The 25,234-nt window shown below is 33.7% G+C and overlaps 1 long non-coding RNA gene and 1 pseudogene across 1 annotated transcript in view; both read right to left on the bottom strand.

The window, feature by feature from the left end:
- Positions 1 to 25,234, bottom strand: part of LOC148110776 (uncharacterized) — a 497,911-nt gene that overhangs the window by 375,297 nt on the left and 97,380 nt on the right. The window lies entirely within an intron of this gene.
- Positions 23,113 to 23,694, bottom strand: LOC123798310 (large ribosomal subunit protein uL1 pseudogene; annotated as a pseudogene).

The following is a 25,234-nucleotide window of genomic DNA, read 5'->3' as shown; positions in this document are numbered from 1 at the left end:
CTGATCTATACAGTGTGAATGTCATTGTGAAGTCAAAGGAGAGGAAAGTCACAGCTTCTAATGTTAAGAAGCTCATAATATAACATCTAAGAGAGACTACACAGAGTTCTTTTAAATTCTTTGATATGTATTAAGAAAGCTACAGAAACTAATGAGAACCAGGAAGATGCAGAGACTAATTGGAACCTAGAAGACGTTTAGACTACATAGAGACAAAAATATTAGAAATCTTGAAAAAAACATTGGATTTGACAAACAGATAAGTTGGAGTGGGAAAACATGCCAGGCAGAAGAAATTTCCAAAGGAACAGAGATTTCACAGAGCAGAGTGTGTTTAGAAAATTGAGGATACACAATGCAAGGACATAGATGTATAAATTTTGTGTATGGGTGTATAGGTATATGTGTAGCGGGGTGGTGGTGTTGGTGTGGTGTGTACATGCGTTTATAGAAATTGAATGGGGCATTGTGGTAATTGAGAGATACAAGTAAAATATTAGGTAAGACTATACCATTAAATGCCTGAAGCTCTGGCCAAGAGCTTCAGACTATCTTGCAGGTAATGGGAAATCTGACAAATTTTAAGGCAAAATGTCATAAATTCATGTTTTTAGAAATGTTTTTCTGTAATGGGATAAATCTGAAAATTTTTCTTAAAATCTTACAATGTTCCTTCCTCAACTTTATTGTACAATCCTGACAATGATGAATACTACCTTTCACAACTATTTCAGGCACTTAATGATATGATTAGTATCTCGGTTTCCATCACTTTCACATCACCAACCCGCACTTCTTTTTTTGTGGTAATTGTTCATAGGACCGGTTCCCTTAACTCTTGCTCACTCTTCAGAGATAAAATTGTCAGCAAAGTAACAGCAACATTTATCAGATTTTCTATTGTAAGTGGAACATGAATTGTAGCACTCATCTAGATTGAGGATCTTATATATAGTATGAGGACACGAATACAAGGTGTTTTTAAGCAATATGTAATTGATGACAGTGTTATTTAGTATAGATTAATATTCGTATAAATGATGTATTATTTATGTTATTTATGTATAAGTGTGAGTTATATACAATAAAATAATTTATAGTGACTAAAGATTATCCCTTTAATCATATATCAGTTTTACTGATGTTCATATATGGTTAATAATTGTGGGAGAAAACTAGCAAGCTGGGAATTGTACAATATCTGTCCCTAATTTTATCCAAGTAAGAACCAGATCCCAGAGTAATTCATCATTAGCAGATGAATTGAACACAAATTGTTTTATTGCTTAACCTACCAAGAGCATTTTGTGGGGTTTATTAAAATATGAAAGGGTTTTCTAATTCCCTCACTACTTCTACATTTATTAGTTCTGTTTATTGTGAGAGAGCTTTCCCTTCTTTGCATTTAATTATTCAAGAATTTTTAACTTATTTTATGTGCTATAATCTGTTAACTATTATTACATATTTTGACACTCAAAGTACTCATCAGTTGGTCATTGGAAGACCCATAAAGCTGGCTACTGTGTCCTTTTGCCATGCTTTCAGCATTCTTTGAGCATTTCCCTATTTCTGGCATAGCAAGATATTTCAAACTCTTTCCAAGCATCAGCCCTGAAATCAGCAATTTTGCCAAGTAATCTGCTTATTTTTGGTTGGTTTAGAAATCAAATATGGGTTCTGAGTACTAAATATAAACCTTGCTATGGGATGTCACTGATTTGAGACCCTCTAAGAGAAATGAATCAAGAAATACATGTATACATGTGTGCGTGCACACACACACACACAGGATACATTTGATTTTCTTCCCTTTCTGCATCTGTAATTCTCTGAAAGAAGTATGGAACCTATTACAGATTATATCTTTACTTGTTTTCTCAATCCTAGAACACTCACAGTTTCAAAATTGCTTATTCATACTACTGTGGAAACAAACCAGCTAACTAGAGTTCAATATTGTCTATACTTCTGTAGATATTTAGCCTAAGGTTATATGGGCAAATACTACTTGACAATGATCATAGTAATAATATTTTCAATTAAAAAATCATCACACAGAAATCAAATTTTGATGGGCAACTGTATATTTACATAATCTCAAAGTATCTGCTGTAAGATACTTACTACCTACACAGAGAAAAATAGTAACATTAATGTAGAGAAATCTGGTATACATTACTTTAACCAAGTGATCAAAATTGAGGTCACTAATAACAAGAGAGATAGACACATACCTTCTAATATAATGCTCTGGGGAGCACCAAAATTCATATACATGGTATTTCTGCCAATACATATCACCAAAATCAAATCATGAGGAATATTCAGACAAACCAAAATTGAACAACAACGCACAAAATAAATGTTCTTTACTTTTCAGAGTTAAGGGCATGGAAAACAAGAAAGCCTAAGGTACTGTTTTAAATGATAGCAAAAAGATAATGATAAAATGAAAAAATAGGAATGAAGGAAGGGAGGGAGGGGGGAAAGAAAGAGAGAGAAAGAATGACAGAAAGAAAAGAAAGAAAGAGAGAGAGGGAGGGAGGGAGGTGGAGGGGAAGAAAAAAAATAAAAGGAAAAGAGAAAAGAGGGGGGAAAAAACTATGACCATTAAATGCAATGAGTAATCCTGGACTGATCCAAGAGCAGACTTTTTTTTTTTTTCTTGTAACATAGGACATTGGTGGGACAAATGGAAAACTTGAATAAGGTCTGAATATTAGATAATAATATTGTACCAATGTTAATATCCTTATTTTGAAACTTATACAACAGTTATGTAGAGAAATACATTTGTTTTTAATAAATATACACTGAAGTTTTTAGGAGTAATGGGGCATCATGTCTATAACTTACTCTGAAAAGTTTCCCCCCCAAAAATGTAAATAATAAGAGAGGTAGAATGATAAAACAAATGGGATAAAATATTAACACTTCAGTAATCTGGGCTGGAGGCTTTAAATATTTGTGGACATTTTGATACTTCTTCCTTTAAGAAGTAAAGGGCAATTCCTCTTCCTTTGATTTTGGGTTGGATTTATTGACATACTTCTATCAAAATCAAAGTGAAAGAAATGGTGGAGGAGAAATCTGAGATTACGTCATTAAACTCATTTTTCTCTCTCTCCCTCAACCTCACATTCCCTTTCTCCCCCCCCTCCTCCCCTCTGGAAAGCCAGCTGCCCTGCTGTATGAGCATCTGGATAGAGAAGCCCACATACTGAGTGAGTCAAGGAACTAAATTGTCTTATTAGCAGTCATGAGTACTTGAAAGCAGATTCTCCAACACCTTCTGATGACTTCAGCCCCAGTCAACAACTTGACTACAATCTCATGAAAAATTCTAAACCAGAAACACTCAGCTAAAGTGCTTCCAGATCCTGACACTCAGAAACTGTGTGAGAAAATAAATGTTTGCTGTTTTAAGGTACTAAATTCTGGGGTTGATAAACAATATTAGGTTAATATAACCTTCTGTGAAGGGTCTACAGAAATTCTTTGAGTAGTTTTGTATCTTTTCCTGTAAGTCTGAAATTATTTCCAAATAAAATGTTGGAAAAAAATAAAAAGGAAAAAGTCTGGAACAGTGTTACATATGACAGATTTTCCAGTCACCATGTCATGGTAGTAAAAATAGTCCGTTGTGCATCTAGAGACTTGCTGGCTTCTACCAATTTTTTCTCAGCATTTATTGCATCTCTAGCCTTTATTTAGTCTGTAGAAAAGCACTAAAGAATGTCACCTCACACAAATGTTCTTTTTCCTTATTCAAATATACATATACATACATTTCAATGTGTGAAAGTGAAATATGTTATAGACTAATTTTTGGAGTTTCAAATATTATTTTCAAAAGTACAGGAAACTATATTATTCCCTCCACACTTTGAAAAGTTTACTCTACATGAAGTGAATTATTGTCTCCTGACCAATAACAGGTAAAAATAGACCTTGAGAAAAATTCTCATACAGTCTCTATCCTGCCAACATAGGACAACCAAAAGAGAAACCTCTCCTTTTTTTACGGATTAACATTTGTGTCCAGGAACCTATCACGGTACATTTCCATATTAGATGTTCAGTAAAAGTAGCATGAATGGTTTAAGCTTTTATACTTCCAAGCATCAATTCATGCTAAGTCCCTTGTTTTCAATTACAAAACAGAACTCAGAAATTACTTAAGTAGCTAAATTTATTATTTTAATTTTGAAAAAAATTATCTAGACATTTAAGACTCAATGTTTTTCCCAGGTTTTTTGGCTATATTCCCATTATGAAGCCCTTTGTGAATTCTCCTAAACTGAATATATCATCTTGCTATGGCTAAGATTCCCTCATGCAACTTTTGTTAGAAAAATTAGTATATCAACACTGTCATGTCAAATAACGTTCTGTAGCTATAATTTCAGAGATTTTCAGTCTAAGTTCTACATTGAAAGCATCTGAATCTCTTTGCTTTGTTCTTTTATTATGGATCTTTTCTAACAGAGGCCAGATAATGATAACAGCCCTATTCCTTTTCTTTTTCTTTCTCAAAATAAATACTTTTCAAAATTCAGTGTTGTCTGGGTCTTTAGAGATGGTTTGAAGAATCTATACTTCTGCTGCAGTAATGATTTTATATAGTGTTAGAATTATTTTTCTGTTCAATTTTCACAGTTTGTCTTTGCCCTTGCATGTAGCTTACTTAGGTCCTTCACAAATCCCTTTCTCAGATATACATATCCAGGCAAGGCTGAGGTTTGATTCACAGCCACGTATCTATGTCCAAGCATCTAACAAGCATCAATCCAATAAGAGGTATGCAGAACACACTGGGAAACTTGCCAACCTTTGAAATAATGCTTCGCCATATTGATAGATGAAATGTACTTTAAAAACTGCAATCCTCAAGAGTCAATCCTATAAAGGCATTTATTTTATCTGATACCATTAATACTGTTTTAACTAAGACATATAATCATGTTTAAAATATCACTTTCTCTATGTTCTCCTTTTTTTTCTTATTTTTTTATTATTAACATATAATGTATTATTTGTTTCAGGGGTACAGGTCTGTGATTCATCAGTCTTATATAATACACAGCACTCACTACAACACACACCCTTCCCCAATGTCCATCACCCAGCCACCCCAGCCCTCCCACCCCTCTCCACTCCATCAAGCCTCAGTTTGTTTCCTGAGATTAAGAGTCTCTTATGGTTTGTCTCCCTCTCTGGTTTCGTCTTGTTTCATTTTTTTCTCTCTTCCCCTATGATCCTCTCCCTTGTTTCTCAGATTCTACATATCAGTGAGATCATACGATAATTGTCTTTCTCCACATGTTCTCGTTTTAATTTTTTCTATTTGTTCGTTTATTGAATGCTATTATAATAAATCTAAAATATAGCAATGCTTTATATTTATGTACTTTTATTTTACTTATCATTATCGTTAATATTTTGTTTGTCCCAGTACCCTAATCATGTTCTACTATTCACTCTTTGCTAAATTACATGTACTCAGTTCATCTTCTACATGTTTATGTACATTTAAAAGTATATATGAAAAATGTACCTAGATGACCTTATATATGTCTCATTTTTCTTACTTTTATTTAAATTATGCTTTGAGATTTATATCTACTGCAAAATTTTACTATGTATTTTTTCACATCCCTAGTGATAAATTCCTCTATTTCTCCATCTTTCTGCTCCTACATACAGATATACAAGGAACACCCATATAATACATTTTCTGGAGTTCTTATGGCAGAGTTAATATGGAATATATACCAAGTAAGACATTTATTTTCATGTATTTCCAGATTGTTCTCCAAAATGGCTACATACCTATTTATTCAGCCTTTCTTTTATGAGAAACTTGTGAATTCTTTGCAAGCTTAACGATCAACACTGTGTTTAGAAAATCAAGCCATATTGTGGTGTGAAGTTGCTATAATTTCATTGATAGGACACATCACAATTTGGTTATCCATTATAGCTATTAAAAGGAATTTTGGAAATTTTTATGTTTTGAGTATTATTACAGTGGTTCTATGAAAATGAACAGATTTCTTATCAGATACATTCCATATGTGGAATTACTAAATCATAACATATGCATATGAAGAGGGAGGCAGAAGAGTAAGAAAAAATATATGATTACGGAAACGTGGTCACAGAGATGCTATGTTGTTGAGACTCGTGTTGGACTTCTGACTTGACAGCAAGACAATATATTTATGTTGTTTTAAGCAAATGAATTTTTGGTAATCTGTTACAGAAGCAACAGGAAACTAATATTGTCTGTAAAAGTAGAAATTCACATATAAGAACACAATACTCTAAACTCAAAAATGTGAGCAATATAACAAATATTTTAAATAATTAAATTATTTAAAATAACTAATTTTAATTCTTTGGTCTTCACTAGATTGTTAGATGCCTTCATATTTAAAATAAGCATATTTGCATAAGTAACCTTGTATATGAATAGATTCATACTGAAACTGATCAAATAATTGGTGTAATGGTAATTTAATGGGAATTTAATGACCCAATTTTTTTATTAAGAACAGAATTTTTAAAAATACAAAGAATGATTTTATTTTTTCAATTGTAATTAATGATAATAGAAAAATTGTTTCTTTTTTTCTATCTTTGGCCGTTACCATCTTATTTTTAATGTTTTCTTTTACCTCTATTGATGTTCTGCTTTCACCTGAGTGAGGAAAACATTCAAAATATCTAGAATTTGAGTAAGTATTAGACCTGATCATTCTCTACTTTTAACGTGCAGTTTTGCATCATATTTATCAATGGACTATATTTAATTACTAAGTAAAACGAGACTTAATACTTACTTTGTCCCCTCATAGAATATAGGAAGCAAATTGATATTTTAGTATCTGATAATATTTTAGAGATATATATATCCCAAAGTCAATAATAGAAATGAAAGTACACCATTTCATTCTGGAGTGTATTACTTAAAGCTATAAGTCATTCTCTTGCCATAAAAAAGTTTGAAAAGGAAACAAAGAAAAATGCTTTACCAATGTTGAAAAACACTAATGTTGAGGGACAACATGCTTATGCCACCACCTTGGTGCCTAGAACTTCAGCTTATAAATGTCTAGAACTAAGGTAGAATGTGTTCTGATTTCTGAGAATAAATTTAATAGAGTTTGCCTTTAATTTGCATTGTGCTTCCTGTTACTAGGTAAAAAGTACAGTTGCAACATTGTGACTGTATTTTCTGCACAGTACCGCAAATTAATAGGAAAAAAACTTTAGTATCTATTAGCATAAAAATATGTCACTTTTATATGTGTCTGAGGCCATTGTAATGTAAAGTGAGTAGACTTGATTCTTCTTGAATATTATTTTAAAAGCTAGCATAATATAACTTTCTTTTTATTTCTTAAGGTTAGGAAAGATATAGATAGCATTTCAAATGCTTGCATGTTACTTTTGGGGAAATTATATGGGATTTAGGAAATAATTTATTCAAGATTGCTAATAACAAAACAAAAATCTAGACATCAGGACCATATTAGTGCCAAATTTATCATTAATCTACAAAATTAAATATAGTACATGATATTAGCCTCGAACCCTTCTAACTAACTTGTGTCTTATTTTTCTCTTTCTTATGGAATGAAAAAATGAGATACTGAATTATAAACATGGTAAGATCACATTGACATGCTCTTCCTTCCACATATAACAAATATAATTAACTGAAACAAGTATCAGTGAACATTTTTAAAATAAGTCTAGAATATTATTTCTTTATTTTAGTATTTTGGGACTCTGGGACTCAGTTTTTATATAAGATAACCAATAATTAAAAAAAAACAGTTTATAAAGTACTTTTTTTCCTCATAGAAAATAGAGTTATATAAAAAGCACTAAAAGGAGGCGCCTGGGTGGCGCAGTCAGTTAAGCATCCGACTCTTTGTTTAGGCTCAGGTAGTGATCTCAGGGTTGTGAGATCGAGGCCCACCTCAGGCTCTGTGCTCAGTACAGCACAGAGTCTGCTTCAGATTCTCTCTCCTTCCCTCTTTTCCCTTCTCCCCCTCTCCCCACTTGTGGGTGCCCTCTCTCTCTCTCTCTAAAATAAATAAAATATTTTTTTAAAAGAAGCACTAAAAGAACTAAAACGTGATAACTATTGCACTGCATGAAACATAAAGTCATATTAATGAAAAACTTATTTTTCATTCAGTATATACTCTCAGGAGAAGCAAAAAGTAAAGACAGTGACACATTTACACAACTGAGTTATCAGGACACTATTCCCTAATCCCCACCCATTCTAGGCTGTCCCCATTTGAGTACTGAACTGATAAAGGCCAAAAGCCAAAAGAGAATCCTATTACAACAAATATGGACTATCATAAAGTATATTAATGCGGGGCTTTATTCAAATTTCATAGAAGCTTAATGAATTGCACATATAACTAAATATTTCTACATATACTTCCAAAATGTGTACATGGTAAGTAATATATATGTGTGTATATATATATATATATATATATATATATATATGTGTGTGTGTGTGTGTGTGCATATATATATCATATATATATACATATATATATCATATATATATATGTATATATATATATGATTTCAAATGTATAAATGCAAAGCAACTTTTAAAAGGTATTCATTTGAATAGAAACTTGGTGTTTTACAGCAATAAAAGAAAGCAAAAAAAGACCTGAAAATGGTTGTTCTTTATTAGCGCTAAACTCTTTGTGTAATCAATGATTTCAAGACTTTGACCATAGAGATAACTCGTAACTCATATATCAATGTGAAGGTCCCATTAAAGATTTTCAGAATCCAGGAAAGCAAGAAAGAAAAAATCAAATCACTGAAGGAAATAACCATGTGAATAAAGCACAATAAACTTATGTCTCATTAGAGCTCTGACCTGGTATTTGATCCTTCTTTAATTTGATCAAAGGTGGTAAAATATTTAGTAAATAGATGGTTTCCATCTAGTATATATATCATTGACTACTTCAATTACTTACAAAGCACTTCAATTATTTTAAAAAATATTTTAATCTAAAGTCCATCAATATGCTATAAAGATAATTTAATATGGCAAACTTTAACAAATTACACAAACTTTTTTGTTTTTAAGATTTTATTTATTTGAGAGAGAGAGAAAGAGGGAGAGAGAGACAGAACACAGCAGGACAAGAAGGAGGAGGAGGAGGAGGAGGAGGAGGAGGAGGAGGGGCAGAGGGAGAGGGAGAAGCATGAACCTCACTGAGCAAGGAGCCCTACGCAGGGCTCAATCCCAAAACTCTGGGATCATGACCTGAGCTGAAGGCAGATGCCTAACCAACTGAGCCACTCAGGCGCCCCTATATAAACTTTTTTGAGATGGTTATATATTAAAAGAAATGATGATATATACTTGTTACTGAGTTATAACACGAGACACAAAGGCTTATTGACATTTAATTATTCTTTTTATCAATTATCTTGATAATGAGCTTCTAGAAACTTTCCATCATAAATACCCTTGCAAAAATGCATCCCTCAAAGTCTAGGGAAATGGTCTAGACAATTTCCATTCTTTGTTGACATCTCTGTAAACGAAGATTTAGTCTCAATGGGTCAACACACTCCTACGCATCAGAATACTATATAATTCTGTAATCTACATATGTAATTCTTCTTCTAGTTATTATAATTCTCCAATTTTAAAAAACTAAGAATACGTGTATATTTCCTGAGAAAAGTCAAAGACAGAGATTGACTAAGAGCTTAAACTGATGAATTCAAGCAGGATGTTCTCAGATGCCTGGGTGGCTCAGTTGGTTAAGTGTCTGCCTTCAGCTCAGGTCATGATCCCAGAGTCCTGGAATCAAATCCCACATTGGGGGGGGTGTCTGCTTCTCCCCTTCCCTCTGCTGTTCCCCCCTACTTATACTTGCTCTCTCTGTCAAATAAATAAATAAAATCTTTTAAAAAATAAAAATAAAGCAGTGATTCTCTGCAAAATTAGCTTAATCACATAAAATGCAAATGTGTCTTACTAATTGAAAAAATTTAATACAATTATTCCTTTTTCATCTTTAAAATAAATCATACACAATCCTGACATTTTAGATTGTTGTATACACATGGAGCTTATGTTTCTCTATTAATTTACAGAAGAAAAAACTGATTCATAAATTCAGGCTTTAATTCATTTTAATCATGGGAGCACTAAACATCAATACATATCTCCTCATAAGTGAAATTAAAAAGTGATTGCTAATTCAAAAAAAAATTTTAACATTGCTTAGGAAAAATCCCAATTGTAGCACTGCCTTTCTTAAATATAAGAGATACAGAGTATTTTCCTATTAGCTCCAATTTTAACATGATTTGTTAAATCCTACTTTTGGTTGAATAACCTCTAACGACTTTTTTCCTGTGCCATTTTTTAGGCTTCTAGGAAAATCCTTTTAATCTTATGTTCTTTATTTTTAAAAAATCTGTCACATTTTTGTCACTATTTCTACTCTGTTTTCCTTAATTATGTGTTTAAAGTTGAAACATTAATAATAAACACAAATTCATGCCTATTCCCTGATGAATTCTAACAAACTAATATACAAAACTTGATTCAGAGTAAAAACAACAGTAGTCAAAAAAAATAAGAACCCTGACTTCTAGGTTTACCATCATTTATCTCCTGCATTATCGTAACAGCCTTCTCCTTGTTTTCCCTGCTTCTACATGGTCTTGTATAGACTATTCTCTGGATAGATGATGCAATTTTGCCAGTTCTTTTCTTTCAGCACTTAAAATGTTGTGTCACTTCTTTCTGGCCTCTATAATTTCAAATAAGAAATATACTCCTGGGGCGCCTGGGTGGCTCAGTCGTTAAGCATCTGCCTTCGGCTCAGAGCATGATCCCAGCATTACGGGATCGAGCCCCACATCAGGCTCCTTCGCTGGAAGCCTGTTTCTTCCTCTCCCACTCCCCCTGCTTGTGTTCCTTCTCTCGCTGGCTGTCTCTATCTCTTCAAATAAATAAATAAAATCTTAAAAAAAAAAAAAAAGAAATATACTCCTATTTAAATTTATATTCCTCTACACATGTGTCATTTTTCCCTGGCTGTTTTTAAAATGTTTTGTCTTTAGTATTCATAAGTTAAATAGGATACATCTTCATGGGTATTTCTTTGGATTTATCCTATTTAAATTTCTCTGGATTTCTTGAATCTATAAGTTTATGTCTTTTTCTAGATTTGGTAAAGTGCTCAGTTGTTATTTCTTTGAATATGTGTTCAGCCCCACTCTCTTACTCCTCCTTCAGGGATTCTGATAATAAAAATGTCAATCTACTATTATTATCTTACAAGTCCCAGAAGCTCTGTTCATTTCTTCCAAAACATTTTTCTCTCTGTTGTTCAGATTAAGTAAACTACTCATCTGTCCTCAGGTACACTTACTCTATCCTCTGCTGTCTCTACTCTACTGTTAAGCCCACCAGCAGTGGTTTTTTTCTTATTATTTTGCTTTTCAGTTATACAGTTTCCATTAGGATTCTTTTATATAATTTCCTTTTTGTTGTTGTTGAGATTTTCTTTTTTTCATTTGTTTCAAGAGAATTTGTAACTGTTTGTTGAAGCAATAAATAATTATAAATAAACAGAGACTCAGGGATACTTTAAAAATCTTGACAAATAATTCTAAAATCTTAATTAATTATAGTATTGGTATTAGTTGATCTTTTCTCATTCAAGTTGTTTTTCCTGATTCTTGATATTTTAAAAATACATATATGATATATAATATTATATACATGATGTATACAAAATATATATAAAATAAAACAGGTATACAATTGAAATATGAAATAATTTTTATTACATCCTACATATTTTGGGTATTATGAATTTTTAGTGAGAGTTTCATTATGCATGTTTTCCTTGTTTGTACATAAACTTATTTCACTGCTAGTCAATGAAATCTTTGATCAAAGATATTAATGAATTACTTATCTTCCTTACCCCTTCAGTATGTAACATATTACTTTTAACAGAAAATATAATGTAGAAAATTTAATTTGTTCTATTGAAATCTACATATTCTTTAATGAACTTTTTGCTTTATAAAATTCCAGAAAAATAACCTTTACTTTAGAAATTATTGAAAATGTTGGATTTTTTTTTTTTTAAGATTTATTTATTTATTTACCTATTTGAGAGAAAGAGTGCTAGGGGGAGGGGAAGAAGGAGAAACTTAAGCAGACTCTGGGCTCAGTGGGGTTCGATCTCACATCCCTGAAATCACGACGTGAGCCAAAACCAAAAGTCAGAAGCTTAACCAATGGTACCACCCAGGCACTGGAAAATGTTTCATTTTGTTTTCAACTAAGTAGTAACATGATCCCAAATAATGCGAAATTAAATGTAAAATCAAATGGAGGTACATTATAAAACATGTATTCTTGATTTTATTTGAGTCAATATTCGTCAATAAAAATGGCATTTATGATAACTATGCAGTAAGTTTACATTTGGTCTCATTTTTATTGAATTAGTGTAGAGAGAATTTTTACTGTTAATTTTTAATTGCACACCCCTGATACAAGTTTGATGATAAAATAAGATTGTTCATCATCACAGTGTACTTGAGCACCATGATATGGACAAAATATAGTTCTGTGTTAACAAAAACAACATTAAACTAACATATGTACATATGTATGCATTTGTTCATACACATACATATATTTGCATATATGTATATACATACAAATACGTATATTTTACATATATATTATATAATATATACATATACTATATATGTAATATATAGAATACATGGGGTGCCTGGGTGGTACAGTTTGATAAGCATCCAATTCTTGATTTCAGCTCAGGTCATGTACTCAGGGTCTCTCTCCCCCTCCCTCTGCCCCTCCCACTCATGCTCTCTCTCTCTCTCCTTCTGAAATAAATAAATCTTGAAAAAAAATAAAAATATAGAGAATACATATGATATAACATAAAGTGTGTGTATGTGTGCATGCACAGAGAGAAACTCCCTCTAAGTAACTACAAAATAAGTAATTTTGATTAAGTAAAGTTATATTCTAAAATGCTTTCTCTGTGCCCCATATATAAATTCAGAAGGAAATTATGTTGTTGGCCAAATTTTTACATAGTATAAAATAGTATCTGAATAGCTATTTGGCACCAGAAATCCTGCCAAGTCATTTTCATGGTTGAAAAGAAAACCACTGACAGTTCCTAAAGTCTAAAGAAAAAAAATAATAATAGTCCAAGACTTTATATAATCACCATCTTTTTAAAATCATTATCTTCTACCTGAGTTTTATGATGCATATTTATCAGTTAGGGGAAAATAAGGGTATACTACAAAGGCCTACTCACTTAAGGTTTAGCTTAATTTGAATTCAAACTATTGAAAATAATTCTTTTATATGTTTTTTTTTTTTTTTTTTTTTGCTCCCTTACTTTAAGGCATCTAACTATCATTTCATTTGTGAACTGCCGTGAGAAGAAAGTAAAATTTTCCTGAAGCACATTTTAAGAAAAATCTCGTTAACTTCCCACAGGAGTTCCTAATGAAGATAATCACCATATAATGTCCGTATCCACTGGAACCCAAAATCCATATCAATGAGAATTTCTCAATTTTTGTAAAGGATTAATATATAGTTAGAACGGGTTTACTTGTCATAAAATTTACCAAACTTTATTACAAAATGGCATAACAATGCACAGAGCCATAAATCAAGTATATGTGTAGATTATTGTCAGCCAGACTTCTATTCTCAGCAGGAGAGAACACAGCACATTTACTAATTGATCCCTTGTTTATTCTAAAACTGATGTATTTTTATTAGACCTCTTACTGTCACCAGAGGCATTTATCACCTAATGTGCACATTAGGAGAAATATGTAAAATTCAAGCATACTCTCTAAAACTTGCACTTATTAAGAAACTGCAAATAAGTTAAAACTTTTCCTTATGTAAAAAAATAATTTGAATTTGTATTTGTTTCTTATTCCTAAACATATTCATGTATCCATAAACCAACATTTCCCAAAGCATGTTTTGCAGCAAATTAATACCACTAACTCTTTGAAAAATTATTGAATGGATGATAAATACTGAGTTAAGTAGGTTTTCATACTACTGAAATTCTTGGGATCTTTAATATGCTAATGGAATTTGTGAATATCGAACAATGCATCATATTTTCCAAATGCATTCGGCCAGAAAAATATTCACTTTCTTTTTCTTCCCATACCCCCAATCATTATCTCAGTGAATGAATATTCTGGGAAACCAAATGCAGAAATGCTGCCCTAGAAAAATAATTCCTTTAAATTAACAAAGCTTATTCTTTTTTGTTTGATAATTCACTCTGGAGAGTGTAAGAAACCCTCCAGTAACACACACACACACATTCATTATCCCCCATGCTCCCTGTGCCATCTCTTATCCAGGCCTTATGTCAGGGTGCTCTTGTTTTTATCTTTTGGCACCAAGCAGAAAATCCTTTTCTCATTTTAGATTTTAACCCCTTGATCAGGAGGAAATGCAGAGCAGTTGACTTCTTTTACAACTATTAGCACATTCTTTCAAAAGCAGCATGTCCTGACTCCAGGTCTCTTTTATAACCTTGAACAAATATTTAAAAATATATAAAAATATTATCTCCTTCATTTTTAAAAAGGCCATCATAATAGTAACTACCTCAGTGTACTTATGAGGATTAAGTGATGCAATGCATATAAATTCTCTTTATATTAACATAGTGCAGACCACAGAGTAAACATTTGATACATGGAAATTTTTAGTACTGGTACTGTCAATATTTCCATTCTTTTAGGTAGTATAGCTAGAACTGTCACATATCACCCAATAGTAAAACCTTTCTCCAAAGCCTTAGAAAATTTCCTCAGTCACCTGTGCATACATAGTGTTTTATAAAAGTAATATAATGCTCATCAAATGGTTGTTCATATTTGTATTGATGTGGGAAACAAAAGCAGAAGAAAAATTATTAAATTTCCTTATTACTTACAGTCCACTGACAAGTCCTTGAAATAGGCAAAGTGACATTTCTCCAGGGACTCAACTGCCTGGATGTTGACACTTTGCTAGTGTCAAGGGCAAAAGGCAATCCCAACCCCAAGGATCCTGTAAGTCTACTTTAACATATAAAAATTCCTTTGGAAACTTCCTTTATCTCTACCCCCCCCCCCAAGATACATGTTGGCAATCATCCCCCAAGTACATGATGCACCGATATACATCTGAAGGGTCTCACTGAGTAAGGGACAGCAGGGCAAGGTAGGGAGAGTTGGGTAGGAGACTAGGTGATCAGGCTCACCCAAATTCCCAGAAATGCTGAGGCGTAAGGAAATCAGAGATAAGGGAACAAACCAGCCCACCCTGCCCTGGGCATCGGAGGTGGGGTCTTTTTATATGGCAGTCACACTGTGACCAACAAAGAATAACCAGACCCCAAAAATGAAGTAAGTCATTAAAGATGTTATCGCCAGTCCTTACTCAAACCAACATATCACAAGAGTGGTAAGGCCACAAGCTCCCCAGTCAGTTCCAAATAAAAGACTGTCAGTGGAGGCACACATTGGCAACCCGGTTGGGACCCCTCTCACTGTTGAGAGCTTTTTCTGTATCCTTGCTTAATGAAATTCTTTTTTTTTTTTTTTTTAAGATTTTATTTATTTACTTGACAGAGAGAAAGACAGCCAGCGAGAGAGGGAACACAAGCAGGTGGAGTGGGAGAGGAAGAAGCAGGCTCCCAGCAGAGGAGCCCGATGTGGGGCTCGATCCCAGGACTCTGGGATCACACCCTGAGCCAAAGGCAGACGCTTAACGACTGATCCACCCAGGCGCCCCTGCTTAATGAAATTCTAACACCTGGCTCACTCTCCCCTGTCTGCAATATTCATTCTTCGACTACGTGAGCAAGAACCTTGCTCTCCTGCTTCAGTATCATCAATATCTGTCATGGTACTTGACCTATAATAAGTGCTTAAAACTACTGAAAAAAATGAATGACCATGGACATAAATGCACAAAATGATAGGAATTTTGTGAAAAAAAACAATTTTTATTCTAAACATTTGCAAATCTACTGTTATATCTATATCTAATACCATTTTTTTCTTTCTCAACTATGTAAAAGACAGGTTTATCTGAAACTCAACAATTTCATAAAATTTGGTTAAGTAGAGAAACATTAAATATTTAATAAAATATTTTTATTAGCAAATAGCATTTTTGCTTATGGTGAAATTTTACTTATATGACAAAGTCATATATTTGACATTGAACTTGTTACTTATATTTTAAATTACTTTGTATTTGAATTAAAAACTACAGAGGATGTTTTGATTTCCTGATTAGTATGTTATTTGCCTTATCTATCATCATTTTTGACAATTTCAAGAAATCTCCCTTTTCTAACATTTATGTGCTTTTTGACCCTTTAGTTGAGTTTAAAATAATCAAAGTGTTGCTTGTGTCCTTACTATTTGCTCATTTTAATACAAAAAAATTACAAAGGAAAGAAATATAAAACAGAAACCATGTTATTAAATAGCTTTAAAAAAATCTAGCATTTTATAAGCATTTTCATTTCAGTATTAGTAAAACTCACCTAATAAAAACTATCAGGGACAATATGTAATCCAGAAAGTTAGGTTTGTTAAGTTGCTGCAACAAGGGAGATTGCTCACCAGAGAAACCATGGCCATCCGGGTAAGAGGTAGTAGGAAAGAGTTTTCATAAAGGCAGGAATGGCCATAAATGTTTCTGAGGACGGGTTAACATTTGCACAGATCAGGTCTGGATTTGTTGTTGTCATGAAGCAAGAACAACTTAATAATGAGTTTCCAGCAATCTCGATTGAGAACCAAAGAGAGTTGGAGGCAAGAAAACAGTCACTCAAATAAAGAGGATAATTATGAGACTTTAAATGTTACAATATAGACTTGGGAGAAACACTGTTTCCTGTTAACCTTAGCAGTATCTATTGCATAGCGTGATTAATAGCAAGGCCAAATTTTCATCTAATTTTTATATATTTAAATATTATTTATTTATTTATTTGCCTCTATCAGTAGACTTCAAGTTCTTTGCCTTATTCACAGTTTTAAGTTCCCAGGCTTTATCTGAGATATAGTAAAAGATCAATAAATATCTGTTTATGGGGAAGACAAAAAAAAAGAAATGAATGAAGATCATAAGCAATGTGCATTTTACCATTAAATCACAAAGCCATAGCTAACTGAATTCCACAGATAAAGAAAATGAGTCTAAACCCACACTATCTCTTTTGTATATGGAATTTTGTAGCCTTCTTTTTGGTTAAACTATTTTATATTGATGCAAAATTAAGCTATATAAAATCATTTGCTGGTAGTTTAAAACATTTGCTGATAGGAGTGACTGGCTGGCTCAGGCAGTAGAGCATGTGACTCTTGATCTTGGGATAATGAGTTTGAGCCCTACACTGGGTGTAGAGATTACCAAAAAAAAAAAAAAAAAAAAAAAATTTGCTAATAAACTGGTATTATTCTTTTCTCCTCAGTATTCATCTTTTTTTGAATTATGAAAATTAACTGTTAAAAGTGTCCCAAAAATGTTAGGTAATGGTCCAGTCTTCCACAAGTCTTTGACTTTATAAGATCATCTAAAAGAGATGTGACTGAATATACTGATTTACAGTAGTGAGTCTGCCAGAGAGTCGTTAGGGAAAATTAGCAGTGGATTTATTTTCTGAAGTTGCTCTCTCTGAGAAACAAATGAGAGACCTTTGTAAATTATGATAAAGCTATAATCTTAAGATATTGTAATACACATTTTTAAAAATCCTGGATCTTTCAAGCATTATTAAATTCACAGATTTGTTTTGATACTCTCCCCCCCGTTAATTGGAACACTTGCGTTTTCTGACCAACAGCAAACATGAAAAACAAGAGAGGAAAAAAATGTAAAGTTTATCAGAAATAAGATCACAGAGCCATCTCTTCTGGTAAGCAATAATACACTACAAATACATGCAAGCTTGTATGCTTGCTTCTATTAAAACTGTTGTTTTTATATTTATTAATAACAGAATATTTAATTATAATCTATGAATTTATACAGTTAAAAAAAGTATGGGTGTCTAAGATTTTTGAGAGATTTTTAAAAAAGGCTGTTCTGATTTTTGTTGTGAAAAATATTTTGGTACATTATTACAACCTTAATGCATTATAAGTGGTGTTTTAATGGATTCTTGATATTGATGACTGGAAGAATTTAATTAGCTATGTTTTAAATGCTTCAAAAAATTGTTTTCAGTGTCATTTGCACAATAAATCAGAACACAGTGCATATAAATTGTTTAAACTTAAACTTTTTTTTTTTAGTTTTAGGTTTTTATTTAAATTCCAGTTAGTTACCATACAGTGTTATATTAGTTTCAGGTGTAGGATTTAGTGATTCATCATTTACATACAACACCCAGGGCTCATCACAAAAAGTGCCCCTCACCCATTTATCCCATCCTCCGTTTGCTCTCTATAGTTGAGAGTCTGTTTCTTGGTTTGCCTATTTTTCCCCCTACGTTCATCTGTTTTGTTTCTCAATTCCACATATGATTGAGATCATATGGTATTTGTCTTTCCCTGACTTATTTCGCTTAGCATAATACACTCTAGCTTCATCCACGTCACTGCAAATGGCAAGATTTCATTCTTTTTGATGACTAATATTCATATATACATAGTGATATATATATATATAGTGGTATATATATATATATATATATATTATATACCACAACTTCTTTATCCGTTCATCAGTCAATGGACATGTGGGCTCTTTCCATAATTTGGCTCTTGTTGACAATGCTGCTGTAAACATCGGGGTGCCTGTACCCCTTCAAATCAGTATTTTTGTGTCCTCTGAGTAAATACCTAGTAGTGCGATTGCTGGGTCATAGGACAGTTCTATTTTTAACTTTCTGAGGAAACTCCATACTGTTTTCAGAGTGGCTGCACCAGTTTGCATTCCCACCAACAGTGTCAGAGAGTTACCCTTTCTTTGCATTCTTGCCAACACCTGTTGTTTCCTGCGTTGTTAATTTAAGCCATTCTGACAGGTGTGAGGTGGTATGTCATTATGGTTTTGATTTATATTTCCCAGATGATAAGTGACGCTGAACATCTTTTCACGTGTCCTTTACCACCTGGATGACTTCTTTGGAAAAATGTCTGTTCATGTCTTCTGTCCATTTCTTAATTGGATTATTTGGTTTTTGGGTGTTGAGTTTGATGAGTTCTTTACAGATTTTGGATATGAACCCTTTATCAGATATGTCATTTGCAAATATATCCTTCCATTCCGAAGGTTGCCTTTTAGTTTTGTTGACTGTTTCCTTTGCTGTGCAGAAGCTTTTTATGTTGATGAAGTCCTAATAGTTTACTTCCACTTTTGTTTCTCTTGCCTCAGGAGATGTATCTAGTAAGAAGTTGCTATGGCCAATGTCAAAAAGGTTTCTGCCTGTGTTCTCCTCTAGAATTTTGATTGTTTCCTATCTGACATTTAGGTCTTTCATCCATTTTGAATTTATTTTTGTGTATGGTATAAGGAAGTGGTCCAGTTTCATCCTTTTACATGTTGTTGTCCAGTTTTCTCAACATCATTTGTTGAAGAGACTGTCTTTTTTCCATTGGATATTCTTTCCTGCTTTCTCAAAGATTAGCTGACCATATAGTTGTAGGTCCATTTCTGGGTTTTCTATTCAGTAAGGTCACAGGATACAAAATCAACATACAGAAATCTATTGCATTTCTACACTCCAATAATGAAGCAGCAGAAAGAGAAATCAAGGAATTGATCCCATTTACAATTGCACCAAAAACTGTAAGATACCTAGGAATAAACCTAACCAAAGAGGTAAAAGATCTGTACTCTGAAAACTATAGAACACTTATGAAAGAAATTGAAGATAACAGAAAGAAATGGAAAAATATTCCATGCTCATGGATTAGGAAAAAATATTCTTAAAATGTCTATACTACCCAAAGCAATGTACACACTGAATACAATCCCCATCAAAATACGACCAGCTTTTTTCACAAAACTAGAACAAACAATCCTATAATTTGTATGGGACCACAAAAGACCCCAAATACCCAAGGCAATCTTGAAAAAGAAAAGCAAAGTTGAAGGCATCACAATTCCAGACTTCAAGTTATATTACAAAGCTGTAGTAATCAAGAAAGTATGATACCGGCATAAAAACAGACACATAGATCAATGGAACAGAAGAAATTTAGATTTAAAATTCCACATTACAGTGAAGGCAAGATTCTCGGACAGTGATTTTTAAAATGAGTATTACCTTTTTATATTGTCTTCATTCATTTCCTAGAATTATTGAAAAAATGCCAATAGATAATATTTGATAAAGCCTTGAACAGTAGACTACTTACCATTTCAGAAAATGACTATTTCAATAAGCCAATTTCTCCTTAATACACAATTGTCTTATTTAAGACAAATTTTGTTTAGGTAGCAAAGTTCTAATAAGCAATTCGTACTGGTAAAAGGCAAAATTCCATTTTGAAGCAGTCTAAGCAAAGTATTTAGTTTACATTTTAATAAATTTATATTGGCACATGGAATAAATGTGAAAATAGTCCATGTTGTTGGCTTTCTGCCCCAAGCTTAACTCTGGAAATCATACAAAAGAAAAAGACAGAGAAGCATTCTAAAAAACTAATACTAAACTCTGAGAAACCATTCTGGCAAGGAAGAAAGTACAGTCTAAAGCAGGGACATTACAGTCAGGAGATATATTGGATGCAGTTTTTGTGCATTTTTCATTTTTTCTCCCCACATTACCTTGGGTGTATTACTGTTTGACCTTTTCCCACTATATAACAAAAACCAGTTATCATAGCCAAGGCCACCCAGGTTTCGTTGGAGTAACATCAAGACAGCACCAAAACCTGGCCAGGGAGGGAAAAGGTTACAGGTAGACCAGATAAACCTGAAAATCCCTCCCTTCTTCCCTCCATCCTTATATTCCTAGGACTGGTAGATTCAAGTTAAAGGAGATTATCAACTAGGATTACTATAAACTACATTCAAGGCCTAAACTTTTTAAAGTTTAAGAGAGTACTCTGAGAGTGGAATTGCAGATTTCTCTGAAGGATGAAATTGCAAGTTAGGGTGGTAGTAATGTGTGTATTTCATTATCTACAGTATTCTTCCCCCATTCTTCAACTTTTCTCAAAGGCAGGGTACAAATCATGGTCTGGGCAGCATTCTCTCCTGAGAAACCTACCCAGCTTCATCTTAAGTGATAGAGCAAAGGGGAGAATAAGCTCCTGGACAAAAATACTACACATCTGTTTTGTATCACTGCTATGGAATGTGACAATAAACAGAAATTTGCATATTGTAAAAAAAGTGAGTAAATAGAAGAGAGAGCTCAAGAATAATAACCACTCTCAATGAAGGGGAAGATTTAGTAATTAGGAAGGATATTAGTAATATGAATTAAAACCAAGAAGTCACAGATGCACCTGGGTGGCTCAGTCAATTAAGCGTCTGCCTTGGGCTCAGGTCATGATCCTGGAGTCCTCGGATCAAGCCCTGCATGGGGCTCCCTGCTCAATGGGGAGTGTGCTTCTCCCTCTCTTGCTGCTCCTCCCCCCTGCTCATGTTCTCTCTATTGCTCACTCTCTCTTTCAAATAAATAAATAAATCCTTAAAAAAAGATAAAGAAGTTGCAAAGAACAAGATGGCATTAACTAGTATAAAAGTATAACAGTGAAAAGTTTATAAATAAATGGGATTACTTCTGTTTTCAACTTTGAAATGTAAAGTACTTAGAAGCTGTTACTTGCAATAAGAAAAAGCTGAAAAACTAAAAAATCAATGACTTTTCTTGGATCCATCAGAAAACTGAGATCATAGAGCAAACTGTCACTTTAAATCTGGAAAGGCAGTTAAATACAGAGAGGAATAACCAAGACCTACTTACTTGGAGCAGAAATTTCTAGGAACGGTTAAATCCTAATTTTAATTAACTTCAGTAGCCTAATGAGGACTAGTGTGAATGACAAATTTTTAAAGGCAACAGTCTTGGGGGAAAACACACACATTTCTGGTCTGCCCCTCCCAGAACCCCATCAGGTTCTCACAGTGAAGGAGATCTCAAAGATCTCTTCACAGCTCTGACAGAGAGAAAAGAGAAGCCTTCTAGAAATTTAGAGCCTTACCCCAATTGAGGGAATGGAATTCCTCTGACTCTAAGCCCTCCAGCCTTCTCGTCCTACCTAAGAAGGGGAAAAAATCACAGCAGGAGTGAGGACTTCAAGTAAACTGATTAGAACTCTGCAGCCAGGGAAAAGAACTGGAGCCTGGAAGGAAAAACCTATACCAGTTGAGAAACACTTGCGAAGGTCACCTCCCAAAGGCACAGGCCCACCAAAAGACTAAGATTTAATGAGAAGCTTATACAATCCTCCTTCTCTTCCACATAACACAACATCACACCAAAATAACTTAATATATAGAATTTCATTTGTAAATAGTTAAAGTTTTACTTCTTATATACCAATTGGATGCCTTTTTTTTTCATGTCTGATTGTTGTGGCTAGGACTTCTAGTACTATGTTGAGTAAAGTGGTGACAGTGGACATCCTTGTCTTGTTCCTGATCTTAAAGGAAAAGCTCTCAGGTTTTCACTATTGAGTATAACGTTAGCTGTGGATTTTTCTTATTTGGCCTTTATTATGTTGAGGTATGTTCTCTCTAAGCCTGCTTTGTTAAGAGTTTTTATAGATGTTGCACTTTGTCAAATGATTCTTCTGCATCTATTGAGATAATCATATGTTTTTTTATCCTGTCTTTCGTTAATGTGATGTACCATGCTGATTGACTTGCAAATACTGAACCACCCATGCATCCCTGAAATAAATCCCACTTGATCATGGTGAATGATTTTTTTAATGTATTGTTGGATTTGGTTTGATATTATTTTGTTGAGGATTTTTTTTTAACGGTAGCATTAGGATTTATTAAGCTGTGCCTTAGTAAAGAGGATCACCCATGGTGTTCTTAATGCATAAAGCCAGGGCACTCTGCCAATTCTTGAGCAATGACACCAAGAAATTGACAGCTAAGTGGATATTGTACATAAGGTCATCATCTATCATCTTCACATAGCCAATGGCCACTGCCAAACACAGCATCTTCTTCATCTGGAATTTGACTGTGGACTTTGCTTTGACTTTGGCCATCGTGTTCTCATTGTGGGTCAGCAAGGAAGGAATTTGCCAGGCCGGGGCCCAGTATACATTGGGTCTGCTTGATTAGAGATTCTGAAGCCGAGAAGGCATCATACTTCTTGGCCAGCTTCTTGACCAATTTCTTACTCTTGTTGAGTTTCCTCAGCACCTCTATATCCATGTGGGACATTATCCACATAGGCCACATGAGCCAAGCCACATTCTTGGCCTCATCACAGTGCTGCAGGTCCCCAGAACACATGGAGAATTGGGGTGGGGAGAGGAATTAAGCTTGACGATTCCTGAGGAGAGTTTGTCCTTTTGAGGATCATAGTACTTCTAGCCAATCTTCAGTTCAACCATCTCCAAAAACTTCCAGCCCATGCACTAGTTCCTATGCAGGACTTCTTGCACCACCTTATTAGAGAATGCCACCTTTGTTGGCTGTGGTAACTGGAGCTGCAATAACTGGAAAAGGAATTTGTTGAGAATTTTTTGCATCTATGTTCATCAGAAATACTGGCATGCAGTATCTTTGTAGTGTCTCTGTCTGGTTTGGTTATCAAGGTAATGCTGACCTTGTAGAAGCAATCTGAAAGCTTTCCTTCCTCTTCTATATTTTGTAGTAGTTTGAGAAAAACGGTATTAGCTCTTTTTTAAATGTTTGGTAGAATTTAACTGTGAGACCATCTGGTCCTGGGCTCATTTATTGGGAATTTTTTGATTACTGATTCAATTTCATTGCTAGCAATTGGTCGTTCAAATTTTCTATTTCTTCCTGATTCGGCTTTGGAAAGTTATATGTTTCTAGGAATTGATCCATTTCTTCTAGGTTGTCCAATTACTTGGCATATAATTTTTCATAATATTTTCTTATAATCCTTTGTATTTGTGTAGTGTAAGTTGTTATTTCTCCTTCATTTCTGGTTTTATCTGAGTCCCCTCTCTTTCTTCTTTATGTGTTTGTCTAAAAGTTTATTAATTTTGCTTATCTTTTCAAGAACAAGCTCCTGGTTTCATTGTTCTATTCTATTGGGTATTTTTAGTCTCTTTTTCACTGATATCTGCTCTAATCTTTGCCATGGTTTTGGGCATTTACTGACTTTGGGCTTTGTTTTTTTCTCTCTCTAGCTCCTTCAGGTGTAAGGTTAGGATGTTTACTTGAGATTTTTCTTGTTTCTTGAGGTAAGTCTGTATGGCTACAGCCTCCCCTTAAAACCACTTTTGCTGCATCCCAAAGATTTTGACCAATGTGTTTTCATTTTCACTTTTCTCCATGTATTTTTTAATTTCCTCTTTGATTTCTTGGTTAGATTCACTCATTTTTTAAAAAGATTTTATTTATTTATTTGAGAGAGAGAGAGAGCATGCACATGAGCAGGGGGGAGGAGCAGAGGGAGAGGGAAAAGTAGACTCTCCACTGAGCAAGGAGCCCAACGTGGGGCTCCATCCCAGGACCATGGGATCATGACCTGAGCCAAAGGCAGACACTTAACCAACTGAGACACCCAGGTGCCCCTAGATTCATTCATTCTTTAGTGACATATTGTTTAGCCTCCATGTATTTAGGTTCTTTTCAGATATTTCCTGTGATTCATTTCTAGTTTCATACCACTGTGGTTAGAAAAGATACATGATATGATTTCAATCATTTTGAATTTATTGAGACTTGTTTTAGGCCTAACACATGATCTACTCTGTGGAATGTTTCGTGTACACTTGAAAAGAATGTCTAATCCACTGATTTTGGATGGAATGTTCTGAATATATCTGTTAGGTCCATCTGGTCTAATGTGTCATTCAATTCCACTGTTTCCTTGTTGACTTTCTGTGTGGGCAATCTATCCATTGATGTAAACGGGGTGTTAAAGTCCCCTACTAGTATTGTATTACTGTTAATTTCTTCCTTTATGTCTGTTAATAG

This window comes from Ursus americanus, chromosome 1, assembly GCF_024610735.1.
Source record: "Ursus americanus isolate L20-20 chromosome 1, mUrsAme1.1.p, whole genome shotgun sequence".
NCBI lineage: Eukaryota > Metazoa > Chordata > Mammalia > Carnivora > Ursidae > Ursus > Ursus americanus.
The sequence above is the reverse complement of the archived record's forward strand: the minus strand, read 5'-3'. Positions and strand labels throughout refer to the sequence as shown.